The 16,321-nt window shown below is 35.9% G+C and overlaps 1 pseudogene; it reads right to left on the reverse strand.

Moving 5' to 3' along the window:
- Nucleotides 1–694: 694 nt before the first annotated feature.
- On the reverse strand, nt 695–1,645 carry LOC122151671 (annotated as a pseudogene).
- Between the last annotated feature and the right edge of the window lie 14,676 nt (nt 1,646–16,321).

Raw genomic sequence — 16,321 nt, forward strand, 5'->3', positions numbered from 1 at the left:
CTTCTTTTCATTCAATTTCAGACTGTCCTGGAATAGATGCTCCAAAAATAAAAGAGAAATGAGTAAGATTGTGTTGTCTGTTTTAAATTACTTTAATTTGTGCTTCTCTCTTAGATGTGTATCATGTTTAAAATGTAATCCTATTAAATATTAAAGATCTTTAAATCAAGTACCACTGAACAAAGAGTAAATTGGTTCACATGGTGCTTATAACAATCACTGTTATATAGATTTTATTGTCCTGCACCAAATATACATAAATATTTGGATGGCTTCAGAAACCATTTCATATAGAAAATCCATAGTTGTACATTGTTATTTAATGTACAAAACATTCTATGCATGAAACCATTCATTAAGGTCTATGTTATCCAAACATTAGCAGTGAAAGTACAAAACTGGGTAACCAAAACAGTTTACATAGTGCCTGAGAATAAATTCATTATCTTCAAGTTCATATTTACCTCCTCTTTGTATTATACTTCAAACAAAATAAAAATTCTTACTAGTTATTTTGCCAGAAAATATTCCAAAACATAAAGGTTTGAAAGAGCTTAGTAGAATGACTATAATAGTGCTTGCACCCACAAAAGTTTTGCAGAACAGAATTATTATGATCTCTATGATCTAGGGACTGCTTGTCTGACTAAAAATTAAAGACAATTAGAAGACATATGCCATTGCCTTATTTATTTTAACATTTTCTATGTTTCCAGTTCCTTTTCATTTTTGTAGATTCTTGTTCAACTCTCATGAGCTTCTTCAGTGCATCCTTCATGTCCTCATTCCTCAAGGTGTAGATGAGGGGGTTAAGACTTGGAGTGATGATGGTGTAAAAGAGGGTGAGGAACTTGCCCTGGTCTTTGGAGGCACTGTTACCTGGCTGTAGATACATGTAGATGACAGTTCCATAGAAAATGGACACCACAGTGAGATGAGATCCACAGGTATTAATGGCTTTTCTTTGGCCTGCTTTTGACTTCATTCTCAGCAGAGCTTGGGCAATGTAACCATAGGATATAAGGATAAGGAGGAGGGGTGTAAGGACAATGACAATGCCTAAAGCAAAAACAGACATTTCAACCTTTGTGGTGTCTACACAAGCTATCTTGATCTTGCTGGCAACTCACACAAGAAATGATCCAGAATGTTGTTTCCACATCTAGGCAAATTCAGGGTAAGCATACATAATACTAGAGAACAGGCCAAGCTAATACCCCAGACAATGTTAATCATCTTGAGACACAGATGTGGGTTCATGATTACCAAATAATGCAAGGGTTTACAAATAGCTGTAAAACAACCATAGGACATAACAGCCAGGAGAAGGCACTCAGTGGAGCCCAACCACATATAGACATAAAGCTGAATGACACAACCCACATAGCTGATGGTCATATTTTGTCCCCAGAAGTTAACCAGCATCTGAGGTATGATGCTGGTGGTGAAACACAGATCTAGGAAAGATAAATTCCTGAGGAAAAAATACATTGGTGTGTGAAGATGGGAATCCAAGAGAGTTGCCCAAAAATGTAATCAAGTAGAAGATAGTGACAACACCTGACAGAATCATCTCCAATTGGGGATGATCAGAGAAGCCAAGTAGAATAAAACCATGCAGAGAACTATAATTGCTTTGGTCCATAGTTCTTCAATGTCTAAATCCTAAAATGAGAAGAAAAGGAATGAAGAAGATGAGAAGAATAAAAGTGGGAGAGGAGGAGGAAGAGAAGAAGAGGGAGGGGGAGGGGAAGATAGGGAGGAGGAAGAGAAGGAGAAGAAAAGGAGATATATGCCAACCCAGACTGTCTCTAATGAAATACTAAATAAAGGGAGAGAAGTTATCATCATAATTTAAAAAAGTGATTGGATAGAAAATATTGCAGTGAGGTAGCCTGATATTTGTATGATGAGAAGTTAGGTATTCCAAAGTTTATCTAGGTTATCTTCAGGAGTTCACTTTTAAACTTAAGATCTGAATTTTCTCCCAAGTAAATCTCAGAATTTGGAATCGGTGTGATGACACTATGATTCTCTCCAAAGCTAGTAGGTTAAAATAATGATATTATTTGACTTGGTCAGAGAATTCACTTATAAAATCTTTTGGCTAGTGTCTGAATGAGGAACAGTGTTCCTCCTTTTCTATATCTTGGTGGATAGCATCTTTGATCTCCAGCTTGTGTTGTAAAACATCTAGCATTTTCCCTTGGCACCTTCATCTCCTCATCCTCAATACCCAACTTTCCACCAACATTGGTAAATTTGAACTTTAACATCCTCTCACTTTGTAGAATTTGTACTACCACTAACCTAATCCAAACACTTCCATCTCTGTTCTATATTCTGGTTATAGTCTTTTATTCTTTTATCCAGTCTTTATATATGATTACAAGATTTAATAAAATTACACCATCCACATGCTCAAAGTTGTCAGAGACTTTCCATTGTACTTATGAATTATTCAAATTCTTCTAGTTGGTTGAGATGGACCTGTATGATTTGGTTCCTACCTAAGCTTCATTGTCATCTCACAAAGCCTTGTACCCATATTCACAATTAGTCTTCTCTGTGCTTTTGACAGGTCAAGCTCATTCCCATCAAAATTCTCAGAACTCTTTCTTTGAGTTCTTCTTTGGGTGATTCTTACTCAAGCTTAGGCCATCAATGAAATATTTCTTGCTTAAAAAATTCCCTGGATCCACAATTTCTCTTTACTTTATACCTTATACCACATTTAAGGAACTCCAACAGATAGCCAGTATAGCATGGAGCTTAAGAGCATAGTCAGAGAACTTACGCTCCTGACTCATCTCTGCCTAGTTAGCTATGATACAAGGAAAGTTACCTAGCCTTTCTGGGATCAGAAATCTCTAAAACTGGGGCAATAAAAATACATAGTATTTGGAGAAAGAGTAAATGAATAATATTTGTAAAGTATTAGAACAGTGCTTTTAACATAGTTAAGTTTCATTGATTAGTTACAAAAATTATTATATCAAAAACTTATAATCATGTACCATGTAGTTAAATGTTCGTTTAAATCATCCCCTACATTAGTTTGTAAGCTTTAAAAGTACACAAAAAGACTAGTGTTCTTTAGTCCATCCCTGACACCTAAAGTAAGCTCTAAAAGCAGACCTGACTCATAGCCACCCCTCTTAGGGTTTCTGAGACAGTATCTCTATGGAAGTAGATTGCCTAGTCTTCCTTCTGAGGAGTGGCTGGTGGGTTTGAACAGCCAGGCTTCTGGTTAGCAGTCAAATGCTTTAGGCACCATACCATAAGTCAGAAAGGGATTTTTTTTTTTTTTTTTAAAGCTGTACTGATAATTGAGAGTCTGAAAATAATTTCCCATGCATATCATGAGATTTAAAAAATGACTCCAAAATACCTGGATCCTTCCTAGCTTCACAGTCTTCATAAATAAAGCATATTTCAATTCTTCTTTTTCAATTTAATCTACCTTTTTTTCCCCTTTATCTCTACTGAAGCAAAATGTCAGAAATCACAAGTAAAGGTTTAGCTGCATGGTCTCCTACAATAGAGAATGACTTTCATCAGGGAAATAGGATAATTTTTCTATACAAATTTACAACATCTATTTCATCTCAGACTTCTGATCGAAAACCAGAAGAATCAGACCATAGTAGTGTACATTTTCATTCTTCTACTTCTCAGAAACTGCTTCCCCAAGTTAGGTATCATTGTCCAAGAAATATTAAAGATTTACATTACTGTGCTCCAGGGAGTCTCTTTGATGTTCTACTTCTCCACCCACATAAAGCCCACTCTGAAGAAATCAGATCCTGGTTCAGCATTTGCTCTCCAGGCTGCAGCTCTCTCGTGTTCCCTGCAGGGTCACTGTGAATTCTGCTGTTTTCCTGTTGCTTGTTAAGGTATGGATTCTCAGCAAGACTCCTCCTTCTTGAACATGTGACTCCAAGTAAGAAGATGAAACCTACCATAAAGTCTCACTACTTGTTCTGACTTTAAATCAAAATATGTCTTGATCCTAGACAAACTTACCCAAAGTAATCAGATTAATTACAAGTTGCCTGTAATGGGCTCCTATCTCTACCCTTTCAGTTACTGAGCACTTTTTGCATTTGCACCACAAGGGTACTCCAATTCAGAATAATGCTTTACATTTCCCAATACTGCTTGGAAATCCAGATCATTAAGGAGCTCTGGTAGCATAGTGCCTAAGGCACTTGACTGCTAACCGGAAGGCTGGCGGTTCAAACCCACCAGCTACTCCTCGGAAGGAAGGTTGGGCATTCCTACTTCCCCAGTGATACTGCCTCGGAAACCCAAGGAGGGGTCGCTATGAGTACGGTCCGACTCGATGGCAAATAACAACAAACAACAACAAGAAAGATTATCTTAGCCACCACGACTACATCCAATTAACTTTACTAGAGTAAATTGCTGTAGAGAAACACCGTATGATGGAAAGCTATAAGGCAGGGCAATGAGAAAATGTATTTTCTAATTTTTTTTCTCTAGGTAGTTACTATATATTATAAATAACAAAATTTACTCTTAAAATTTAATTCCAACAGTATAATTTTAACATATACTGATTCTAAAAGATAATCATACCATTACTAGTCCGTGGATTTTCACTATGGCAGAAGATTGCCCAACCTTCCTTCCGAGGAGTGCTTGGTGGATTTGAACTATCAGCTTCTGGTTAGCAGTCAAATGCCTGAGGCACTATATGTAAACAAGGTACCTCTAACAGTTATTTTTGCCCCCCAGCTCTGACACCAAAAGTCTTTCTTGTCAATGAAAGAGAACATGATCAGTCTCCAAAGTTGTAAACAGTAAGTTGAAGATCCTAATAAATTTCTGTTTTTATTCAGTTCTAACATGCCTTTGTCTAGATGACCCTTATTGGTGAGTCAGACTCCAGTGCTTGTGACAAGTTTGCTGGTGACACTGAGTGGTCACTACTTAAACCCCAGATCCTGGAGCAAGGTGTGCACTGATGATTGTTATCACTTGGTTTATGATCATTAAGTTATAACATAGTTATAATATTTTCCCTAAATTAAAGTTATAGACTACGAATAATTAATAAAATGCATAATCACTAATTGATGCCTCATGACAGATGTTTACATGCGGATGACTTCTCATCACTGAGCGATGAAACAATTTTAACAATCTGCTTCTTCATGACAGTAATCACTATATCCTACATTGGAGAGAGAGTATGATGTGATGCAGTTTAGGAGCTCTGTCGACATAATGGTTAAAGCATTCAACTAGTAACCAAAATGTCAGGAGTTCAAACCCACCAGTTTCCCTCTGGGAAAAAGATGAAGAAATCTGCTTCTGTTAAGATTTGCAGCCTTGGAAACTCTATACGGCAGTACTACTCTGTCCAAAGGGTCGCTATAAAATGAAATTGACTTGATAGTAATGAGTTTGGTATGGTTTATTTTTAAAAATTTTTTATTGTGACTTGCGTGAAATTTACATAGCAACTTTGTTTTCCATTCAACAGTTTATACAGATTTTGTTTCATGACATTGATTGCCATTCCCACAATGTAACAGCTCTCTTCCCACTTCCTTCCTGTCGTTACTTTTTCCCTGTGTTCTTCTTTCCTATGCATTCCTGCCTCTGAGCTTTCTCCCTGTGCAAATGTTCACCGTCTGATCTTCTAAAGAGTGCACCTCTCTGGTGTAATTGTTTACCTTGTAGTCCTGTCTATTGTTTGGCTGGAAGTTAGGCCACAGTTGTGAGTTTAATTTCAGGCCCAAAGGATGACTAGGGGCCATGGTCTTGGAGGTTTCTGCATCAGACCAGTAATCCTGTTCTTTTTTATGATTATGCATTTCCTTCCACATTTGTCTCCTACTCTGCACAGAATCTCCAATTTTGATCCCTTTCCACGTGGTTGTCATTGGAAGCCAGGCATAGTTCTGCTGGTCTCAGGGTTGTGTAGGCTAAAGCTCCCTTGGCTCATTAGTGCCTTGGACTAATTGTTTCCATGGATATTTGGTTCTCTTCACTCTTCTTTTCTCTGGCTGTGCAGAGATAAATAGTTGCATCTAGATGGCCACCCTAAAGCTTTTAGGACCTCAGTCGCCACTTACCAAAGTTGGGTGAATGTTTTGTGTAGTATGTTATGTCAATTGAGCTAGGTGCCCCCATGACCATAGTCCCAAGCTCTTAGGTCCAGCAACTCACTCCCTTAAGTAGTTTGATTGTGGCTAAGAAGTGATCTCTATTATATATATGGACATTTTTATGTATGCAGACATATCATCTGCTAAACCAGTATATGGTCCTGGGTATTTTCCTGTTTGCCTACCTGTACCTGATCTTCTTGGCTGTCCATCTATCTATCAACTTGTAGATTAATGTTTGTTATTACTGTTAATGAAGTATTGTGTGTGCAACATTATTTACCTCTGTTGTCTGTACCTCTTGTGCACCTTTCTGTGTCTTCTTTTTCTTTTATGATAATGTGCTGGTCACCCACTTTTGGTATATTGACTTTCCCTTGATCCAAATCAATATGTATATTTTTTTTACCTAACTAGCAATTTTCCCCCATGCCCCTCCCATCCTTGGTAACCAACAAAGAAAGTTTCTTTCCATATGTAAACGTTTCCTTGACTTTTTATAATAACCAACTCATACAATGTTTGTCTTTCTGTGACTGACTTATACTCAGTATGATGTTCTCCAAGTTCATCCACATTATGAGGTGTTTTGTGGACTCTTCATTATTCTTTAAGGTTGTAGAGTATTCCATTGTGTCTAAATACCTTAGTTTGGTTATCCATTCATCCGTTGATGGGCACCTTAGTTGTTTCCATGTCTTTGCTATTGTGAATTGTGTTGCGATGAACATGAGTGGGCATATAGCTTTTTGTGTCCCAGCTAACACCTCTTTAGGATATATACCTAGTAATGGAATTGCTGGATCAAATGATAGTTCTATTTCCAGCTTTTTAAGGAAGTGCCATACTGTTTTCCACAGCGGTGGTAACATTTTACAGTCCCACTAGCAGTTTACGAGATTTTCAATCTCTCCACACCATCACCAGAATTTGTTATTTTCTGTCTTGGTGAAGTTTGCTATTATTTCTGGGGCGAGATGATATCTCATTGTTGCTTTGATTTGCATCTCTTTAATGGCTAATGATCACGGCCATTTCTTCATGTATTTTTTTGCCACCTGAATATTTTCTTTGTTGAAGTGTCTGTTCGTGTCTTCTGCCCATTTTTTAAATTGGATTGTTTGTCTTTTTGATGTTGAGGTATTGAAGTTTTTATAAATTTTAGAGATAAATCCGTTGTCAGATATGTCATTGCCAAATATTTTTTCTTGGTATGTAAATTTTCTTTTTACAAATCTGGTAAAGTCTTTTGATACATATAAGAATCAAATTTTTAGAAGGCCCCAATCATCTAGTTTGTCTTCTGCTGTTTGTGCGTTTTTCATTATGTTTTCATAGTCTATTTATGCAATTAATTAGGGCTCCTAAGGATGTGCCTATTTTATCTTTCATGAACTTTATTGTTTTATGTTTCTCAGTTAAGTTCAATCCATCTTGAATTTGTTTTTGTGTATGGTGTGAGATATGGATCAGGTTTCATTTCTCTGCAAATGGATATCCAGTTTTTCTAGCACCATTTGTTAGAGAGACTATCTCTTACTGATTTAAAGAGTTTTAGCCCTTTGATAAGCTGTCCATATGTGGATGGGTCTATTTCTGGATTCTCAATTCTGTTCTGCTGATCTATGTATCTCTTGTTAAACCAATATCAGGCTGTTTTGACTACTGTGGCTATATAATTTGTTTTGAGATCCAGGAATGTGAGACCTTCTACCTTGTTTTTCTTATGCAACAGTGCTTTGCTTATATGGGGTTTCTTTTCTTTCCATATAGAATTAGTGATTGTTTTTTCCATGTTCTTAAAGAATGTTGATGGAATCTGGGTCAGGGTTGCACTGAATCTATGGATCGCTATGGGTAGTACTGATATAATCACAATGTTCAGACTTCCTAGCTATGAGCATCATGTGTTATTCCACTTATGTAGGTCTGTTATAGTTTCTTGTAGTAATGTTTTCTAGCTTTTATTGTATAGGTCTTTTGTGTCCCTGGTAAAATTTATTCCTAAGTATGTTTACTTATGTTTTAGTGACTATGCCAAAGCATTTGCTTGTATGGATCATAACAAACTTTGGATAACTTGAGAAGAATGGGAATTCCAAAACACTTGATTGTACTCATGAGGAACCTATTCATAGACCAGGAGGCTGTCATTTGAAGAGAACAAGGGAACACTGCATAGTTCAAAATCAAGAAAGGAGTGGATCAGGGTTGATAACTTGAGAAGAATGGGAATTCCAAAACACTTGATTGTACTCATGAGGAACCTGTTCATAGACCAGGAAGCTGTCATTTGAAGAGAACAAGGGGACATTGCATGGTTCAAAATCAAGAAGGGAGTGGACCAGGGTTATATCCTTTCACCATACTTATTCAATCTATATGCTGAACAAATAATCTGAGAAGCTGGACTATATGAAGAAGTACATGCCATCAGGATTGGAGGAAGAATCATTAACAACCTGTGATATGCTGATAACACAACTTTGCTTGCTGAAAGTGAGGATGACTTGAAGCACTTATTGATGAAGGTTGAAGAATACAATCTGCAGTATGGATGACATCTCAATATAAAGAAAACAAAAATTTTCACAACTGGACCTATAAGCAGCATCACAATAAATGGAGAAAAGATTGAAGTTGTCAAAGATTTCACATTGCTTGGCTCTACAATGAATGCCAATGGAAGCAGCAATCAGGACATCACAGGACATAAAACACTGGGCAAGTTGACTGTAAAGGACCTCTTTCAAGTGCTCAAGAGCAAAGATGTCTCCTTAAGGACTAAGGTGCGCCTTGGTATTTTCAATTGCCTCATACGAATTTGAGAGCTGGACAATGAAGAAGGAAGACTGAAGAAGAATTTATGCCTTTGAGTTGTGGTGTTGGTGAAGAATGCTGAAAGTACCATGGACCACTAAAAAAACTAACAAATCTATCCTGGAGGAAGTGCAGCTGGAATGCTCCTTGGAAGTGAGAATAGCCAGACCTCCTCTTACATACTATGGTCATGTTGTCAGAAGGGAGTTGGCTCCAACTCATAGGGACTCTATGTACAACAGAATGAAACACTGTCTGGTCTGTGCCAGCCTCACAATCTTTGCTATGCTTGAGCCCATCATTGTAGCCACTGTGTCAATCCATCCAAGGAGCAAGAATGGCCAGACTGCATCTCACTTGCTTTGGTCAGGTAGTCAGAAAGGACCATTCCCTGGAAAAGGATATCATGCTTAATAAAGTGGAGGGTCAACAAAAAAGGGGAAGGCCCTCAATGAGATGGATTGACACAACTGCCAACTCTATGGCACCTAACAACAACAGAAGCTGTACTCTAAGAAATTTGAAAATATAGAACAAATCCCTAGAAGAATTTTGGAAGAAAATACAAGAACAAAATGACAAAATAAATGAAAAATTAAAAATGATTCTAAATCTACAGATAGAAATCCAGAAGATTAGTACTAAATTGTCAGAAATAGATAACACAATGAAAGGGCAAAGGAATAGAATTGATGCAATGGAAGACAGAATTAATGAGATTGAACACAAATACCTGAATACTTCTTTGGAAAGGGATCAATCAGAAAAAGATCAAAGCAAAATGAAGAAAACCTAAGGTTTATGTGAGATACCACCAAAAGGAATAACCTACTAGCCATTGGAATTCCAGAACAGGAAGAGAAACATAAAACCACTAAGAAAATTGTCTAAGATTTGTTGGAAGAGAAATTCCCTGATATGATGAAAGATGAGAGTATATCCATTCAGGAAGTCCAATGAACCCTAAACAGGAAAGACCCCAAAAGAAAATCACCAAGACATATCATCATCAAACTCACCTAAACCAAAGACAAAGAAAGAATCCTGAGAGAAACACTAGAAAAATGAAAAGTTATCTACAAGGGGCAACCAATAAAACCAAGCTTGGATTTCTCAGCAGAAACCATGCAGGTGAGAAGACAATGGGATGGTATATATAAAACCCTGAAAGAGAAAAATTTCCAACCAAGAATTCTGTACCCAGCAAAATTGTCCCTCAAATATGATGGTGAAAATAAGACATTTCCAGATAAGCAGAAATTGAGGGAATTTGTTAAAACCAGACCAACCTTACAAGAGATGCTAAAGGGAGCCCTTTGGACAGAGAAGCAACAACAGCCAACAAAAACTGACCATTAACATACATGATGATATAACCCAGAAACCAACCCAGGTATGGAAGTATCCAAAGTAAGTAAGCCTACAAGATTTTAAACAGGGAACCAGAGACATCAATTGACAAATGAGGACAACTACAAACCAAAAGTAAAAAACTATGTTGTTATTGGAATTGGAATTCCAAGTCTGTTCTGTTCTGTTCTGTTGTTACAGAACTTCTAGATGGTAGGGAAATCAAGACAACTACAAGATAGAATGGACTGTTCTAAACTTGGGAAGAAAACTATAAATCACAGGGTAACCTCAAAGAAAAATAATAAACCTTCATATTAAAATAAAAAAGAAGACCAGCACAAATATTTAGCACATACTAAAACAACAGCAACAAAGGAAGTGATAACACGATTCATGAACAAAACGAGCTCAGTGTGGAAAACTGTATGGAACAAAGAAATCAACACCATGAAAAAGCACATAACAAAACTGACAGCAACAAATTCATATTTGCCAATAAATACATATCTGGTAAGGGACTTATCTCTAAGGTAATGTCTCAACACCAAAAGAATTAGCAATCTATTTGAAAAATGGATAGAAGACATGAATAGACATTTCACCAAAGAGGATATTCTGCTGGCCAGCTAATACATGAAGAGATGCTCACAATCATTGGTCATCAGAGAGATGCAAATCAAAACAACAAGATACCATCTTACCCCAGCACTGACGGCAAGGTTCAACAAGACAGAAAATAACAAATGCTGGTGGGGATGTGGAGAGATTGGGACTCTCATATACTGCTGGTGGGACAGTGACGTGACACAACCACTCTGGAAAGCAATATGGTGATTCCTTAGAAAGCTGGAATTGGAGATACCAGTTGACCCAGCAATCCCATCACTGTGTATATATCCCAGAGAGGTGAGAGCCAGGACAGGAACAGATATATGCACACTCATGTTCATTGCAGCACTATTTACAATAGCAAAAAGATGGAAACAACTTATGTGCCCATCATCAGAAGAGTGGACGACCAAACTATGGTACATACACATAATGGAATGCTATGCAGCACTAAAGAATAATGTAGAGTCTACAAAACACTGCATAATATGGATGAACTTGGAGGGCATTATCCTGAGTGAAATAAGTCAATCACAGAAGGACAAATATAGTATTAGTTTGTTGTTGTGGAGGGTCAAGGAAAGGTTTATATATGGAAGGAAACTTTCTTTGTTGGTTGCCAGGGGTGGGAGGGAACACTGCAAAAAACAAAAAACAAAAAAAAGCATGCATTGACCCATGTCACTTTAGTGTTGTGTATTTCACTGTACATAAAGTATGTTTCAATAAAATGCATTAAAAGTAATAAAATAAATTAAAAAAAAGTATTTTTTAAAAAAGTGTTATTCATGTTTTGGGGTTCATTTCCTTGGGTGCATAGGTATTTGTTTCTTGTTTGATTGATCCTTTAATCATTATATAGTGTCCTTTCTTGTCTGTTATAGTAGTTTTAGCCTTGAAATTTATTTTATCAGAAATTAATATTGACCCTGCTGCTCTTTTTGATTGGCATTTGTATATACATATATATTTTCAATCTTTGATTTTTAGTCCATTTATGTTTTTGTCTCTAAGGCTTGTCTTCATTTTGCAATGCTGTGTCTCTTGATTCATGAATGTAATCCATTTACATTCAACATAATTATCAACAAGTATGAATTAATTGTGTCATTTTGATATGTATTTTTTGTGGTGTGGTTGATTTCATTGTTCCATATTATTTTTTATGCTCAGTTCTTTTTTTTTTAAAATAAATTATATATTATTTCCTTTGCTGTATTTTTTTTTTTTTTGCCTTTTCTTTCTTTTGTGTTTTGATGAGAAGGTTTATTAATTTTCTTTGAGGTTTCTCTGTGATTTATTATTTTCCTCCCAAGTTTAAAACAATAGATTCTATCTCAAAATAATGTTGACTTCTTTCCATCTGGAAGTTCTGTAACTACATTATTTATTCCTTCTTTTTCTTTTGTGGTTTCTTCATTTACAAATTGATATCTTTAGTTCCCTGTTTTTAGTCTTTTATTTTGGATACTTCTATATCTGGGTTTGTTTCTAAGTTACATTGTCATGGGTGTTAACCACTGGTTGTTGTCTGCTGTTGCTGGGTCTCTTGTAAGTTTGGTCTTGTTTTCACAAATTTCCTTAATTTTTGTGTATCTGAAAATGTCCTAATTTCATCATCATATCTCAGGGATAATTTTGCTGGGTATATAATTATTGGTTGGCAATTTTTCTCTTTTAGTGTTTTATATATGTCATCCTATTGCCCTTTCACATGCATGAATTCTACCAGGAAATCAGAGCTTGGGCTTATTGGTTGCTCTTTGTAGGTAACTTCTCATTTTTCCCATAATGCTTTCAGGATTCCTTCTTTTTCTTTGGTTTTGAAAAGTTTGATTATGATATGTTTTCGTGATTTTCTTTTGGGATCAATTCTGTTAGGGTTTCATTGAACTTCTTGAATGCACATCTTTTTATATTTCATCATACTAGAGAAGTTCTCTTCTAATAAATATTTGACAGTTTTCTTTTTGATTTTATTTGTTTCTTCTTGTTCTGTAATTCTGATCATATGTACTATTCTTCTCGATGGGGTCCTACCTAAATCTTAGGCTTTCTTTCTTCTTCTTCCATTCCCCCCCCCCGATTGTTCCTCTGATTGAGGGATTTGCCTTCAATTTCACTAATTTTCTCTTCCATTGATTCAATCTACTCCTTTGCTTGCTCAATGTGTTTTCTATTTCTGAAATCTTCTTATTAATTTTTGGATTTGTATTTGCTGTTTTTTGTATGGTTTTTAATTTTTCATTTATTTTGCCAGTTTGTTTTTGTACTGTTTTTCTAAATTTCCTGGAGTTTTGTCTATGTTTTCTTTGATTTTCTCAGTGAGCGAGCACTTTTAGCCCAGTACCCATTTGTTCAAGCATCTCAATGAGTATTTTGTCAATTCCTAGAGTCTTGTTTTTCACCAATTCCCTCAGTGCAGCTTGGAGTTCTTCCTTCAGTACAATAGGTTCTTGATCATATATTGCCTCCTGAAATGGCTGAATGTCTATAAATTCTTTTGCTATAGTGACTCTGTGTATTCCTTCCATCTTCTTGTTGTGCTTCCTGTATCTTTAAGATGTAATTTCAGGTAATTCTCCCCTGCTTCTCAGTCTCCTGGAAGGAAATTAAAATAACTTCAGACATCCTGCCATAAAGATACTAGAAAATTACAGTTTTGTCTTGAACCCTTGAATATAATGGGTAGTATTCACTTAGATGTGGGAGGTCAAATTCCTTTCTGTTTTTGCAGTCTCTTTAGTTGATTGCCTGTGATGCATCATATTCTGGTTTAGCACTGTATTTGAACTTAAATTTTAAAGCACTTGGTTTGTGGAAGGCTGCAGTCTACACTGGTAGACGTAACTCCATTTTGAGTCTTGATCTAAGTTCAGATGTCATTTGAATTCTTTATGATCATTAAACCAGCAATGTGGCTATGCTTAGACAAGGCCAGGGAACTTGCCTCCATATGTCCTTAATGACTTACCAAAAATAGCCCCATATTTTCTAATTTAAGATAAAATTTGGGATCCTGGTATTGTCTTGTAGACACATTTTGGCAATGACTTAGGGTCACATGGTCATGAGTCATACCATAAACACCAACACATAGAAAGCACAAAACCAATCTGTAACCTTTTATTAATCTATAATTATGTAATAAGTAGGAGTACCCTATTAACATAGGTCTCCCAACATGAAATGGTGACTATGCTAAAGTCTGAGGCTAAGACTTCATTTTGAATAAAAAGTAACTTGTGTCTCAGGTATATAGCCTGCCATTCTCGTAACTCTCCACTGTACCCTGATTAAATACTTGGTAAATAATTTCAGAGAACAATGCCTTTGGATTGGATGCCTTTGCTTAGTCAGTAAAACACAAGTAAACATCTTTCTAATATTCTTTGCTTTAGCCAAGATCCATCTGACATCAGCAATGATATCCCTCATTTCATATCCTCTCCTGAATCCAGCCTGCACTTCTGGAAGTTCCCTGTCACTATACTGCTGCAACCATTTTTGAGCTATCTTAGCAAAGCTTTACTTGCATGTAATATTAATTGTTCAGTAATTTCCACATTCTGCTGAATTACCTTTCTTCAGAATGGTCACAAATATGGTTCTCTTCCAATCAATTTGCCAGGTAGCTGTCTTCCAAATTACTTACCATAGATGAGTAAGTGCCTCCAGGGCTGCATCTGTTTGTTGAAACATCTCAAAGGTATTCTGTCAATTCCTAGAGCCTTGTTTTTCGCCAATTCCTTCAGGGCACTTCAACTTCTTCTTTGAATACCATTGATTCTTGATCATATTCCACCTCCTGAGATAGTTGACTACCCACCAATTCTTTTTTGACAGTGACTCTTTTTATTCCTTCCATTTTCTTCTGATGAGTGATCCTGCAGCTGTTTGCAATAAAAGTGAGGTAACCTCCAACCTCATAGCAACATAAAAGCCACCGCAGTATGGAAAATTGACAGACACATGGTGGTTGAAGACATTACATTACCTGATTCCCAGATTTGCTATAATACTACAGTAATTAATACAGTGCAGTATTGGCCTATTGTTGTTTGCCGTCGAGTCAGACCTGACTCATAACAACACCTCCTTTGGCATCTGAGGCACTATCACTATAGAAGTAGATTGCCCAGCCTTCCTTCTGAGGAGTGGCTGGTGTGTTTGAACCGACAGCCTTCTGGTTAGTAGTCAAGTGCCTTAGGCACTATGTGACCAGAGTTCCAGAGTTCCCAGTATTGGCCTAAGTGTAGAGAAATAGGTAACTAGGAAAAAATGCAGAGTCCAGAAGAGACCCACAGGTACAGAGTAAAAATAAGTTGATTTTTGACAAAGATGCCAAGATAATTTAACAAGGGAAAGATAATATTTTTGAAAAATAAAATATATGTATGGAAGATCTGGATATCTATATGGTTGAAACTGAAGCTCAGCTTCTATCTCACTCTATACACAAACATAATTTGTAATCAGTCATAGACCTAAACAAATCTCTGGTAACACTGATCAAGCCCAGACAGTTTTATATGTAATTCTACCACATTTCAGAAAGCACAGAAATTTACTCATTCAAAACCTTCCAATAATTAAAACAGAGAAAAGAAACCTTAATTGAAACCAATAAGATGTTAATACTGAAACCTAATCAGAACTGTATGAAAAAGGAAAATTAGAGACATTTTTCTTAATAGATGGATTACAATGATGATGAAAATAGATATAAATTAGATAGATGGATAGATGAATGGATGGATGGATGATAGATAGATGGATACATAGATTCTTAAATAAAATATTAGTAAACTAAATAAAATAATTCCTAAAAATGATAATACAGTATGACTAGGTTGGGTTGAATTTAGTAATGCTAAGGTGATTTTTAAAAAATCTCAAACTAAAAATAGAAGGGAATATCTTTAACTTATTAAAAATATATATTTATAATATCTATTGTACTCATTATTCTAATATTGGAAAATAATAGAAGCAGATGTTCAACATAACCACTTATATTCAACGGTATGCTAGATTTCCAACTCAAGTGCAGTGAACAAGAAAATAAAGTTGAAGCCATAGAAACTGGAAAAGATAAAATGGAAGCATCATTATTCAGAATTTACATAACTTTTACACAAAAACCCCAAAGAATCTACAGAAATGCTATTAGAAGTGATAAAAAAAATTTAGCAAGATGGTTCAAAGCAATTGTTTTTCTGCATATCAGGAATAATTTAAAAAATTATTTTAAAAAGAGATAACAGCAACAAAAACTTTAACCTAGAAACAAATCTTACAAAATGTATGCAAGACTTGTATATAAAATTTGAATAAAATAAATTCAGTTAAGTATCAATAAATAAAGCTACAGCTCATGAAAATTTAATATGATAAAA

The sequence above is a fragment of the Orycteropus afer genome, unplaced genomic scaffold (assembly GCF_000298275.1).
Source record: "Orycteropus afer afer isolate SDZICR_OR568_19922 unplaced genomic scaffold, OryAfe1.0 scaffold00632, whole genome shotgun sequence".
Lineage (NCBI taxonomy): Eukaryota > Metazoa > Chordata > Mammalia > Tubulidentata > Orycteropodidae > Orycteropus > Orycteropus afer.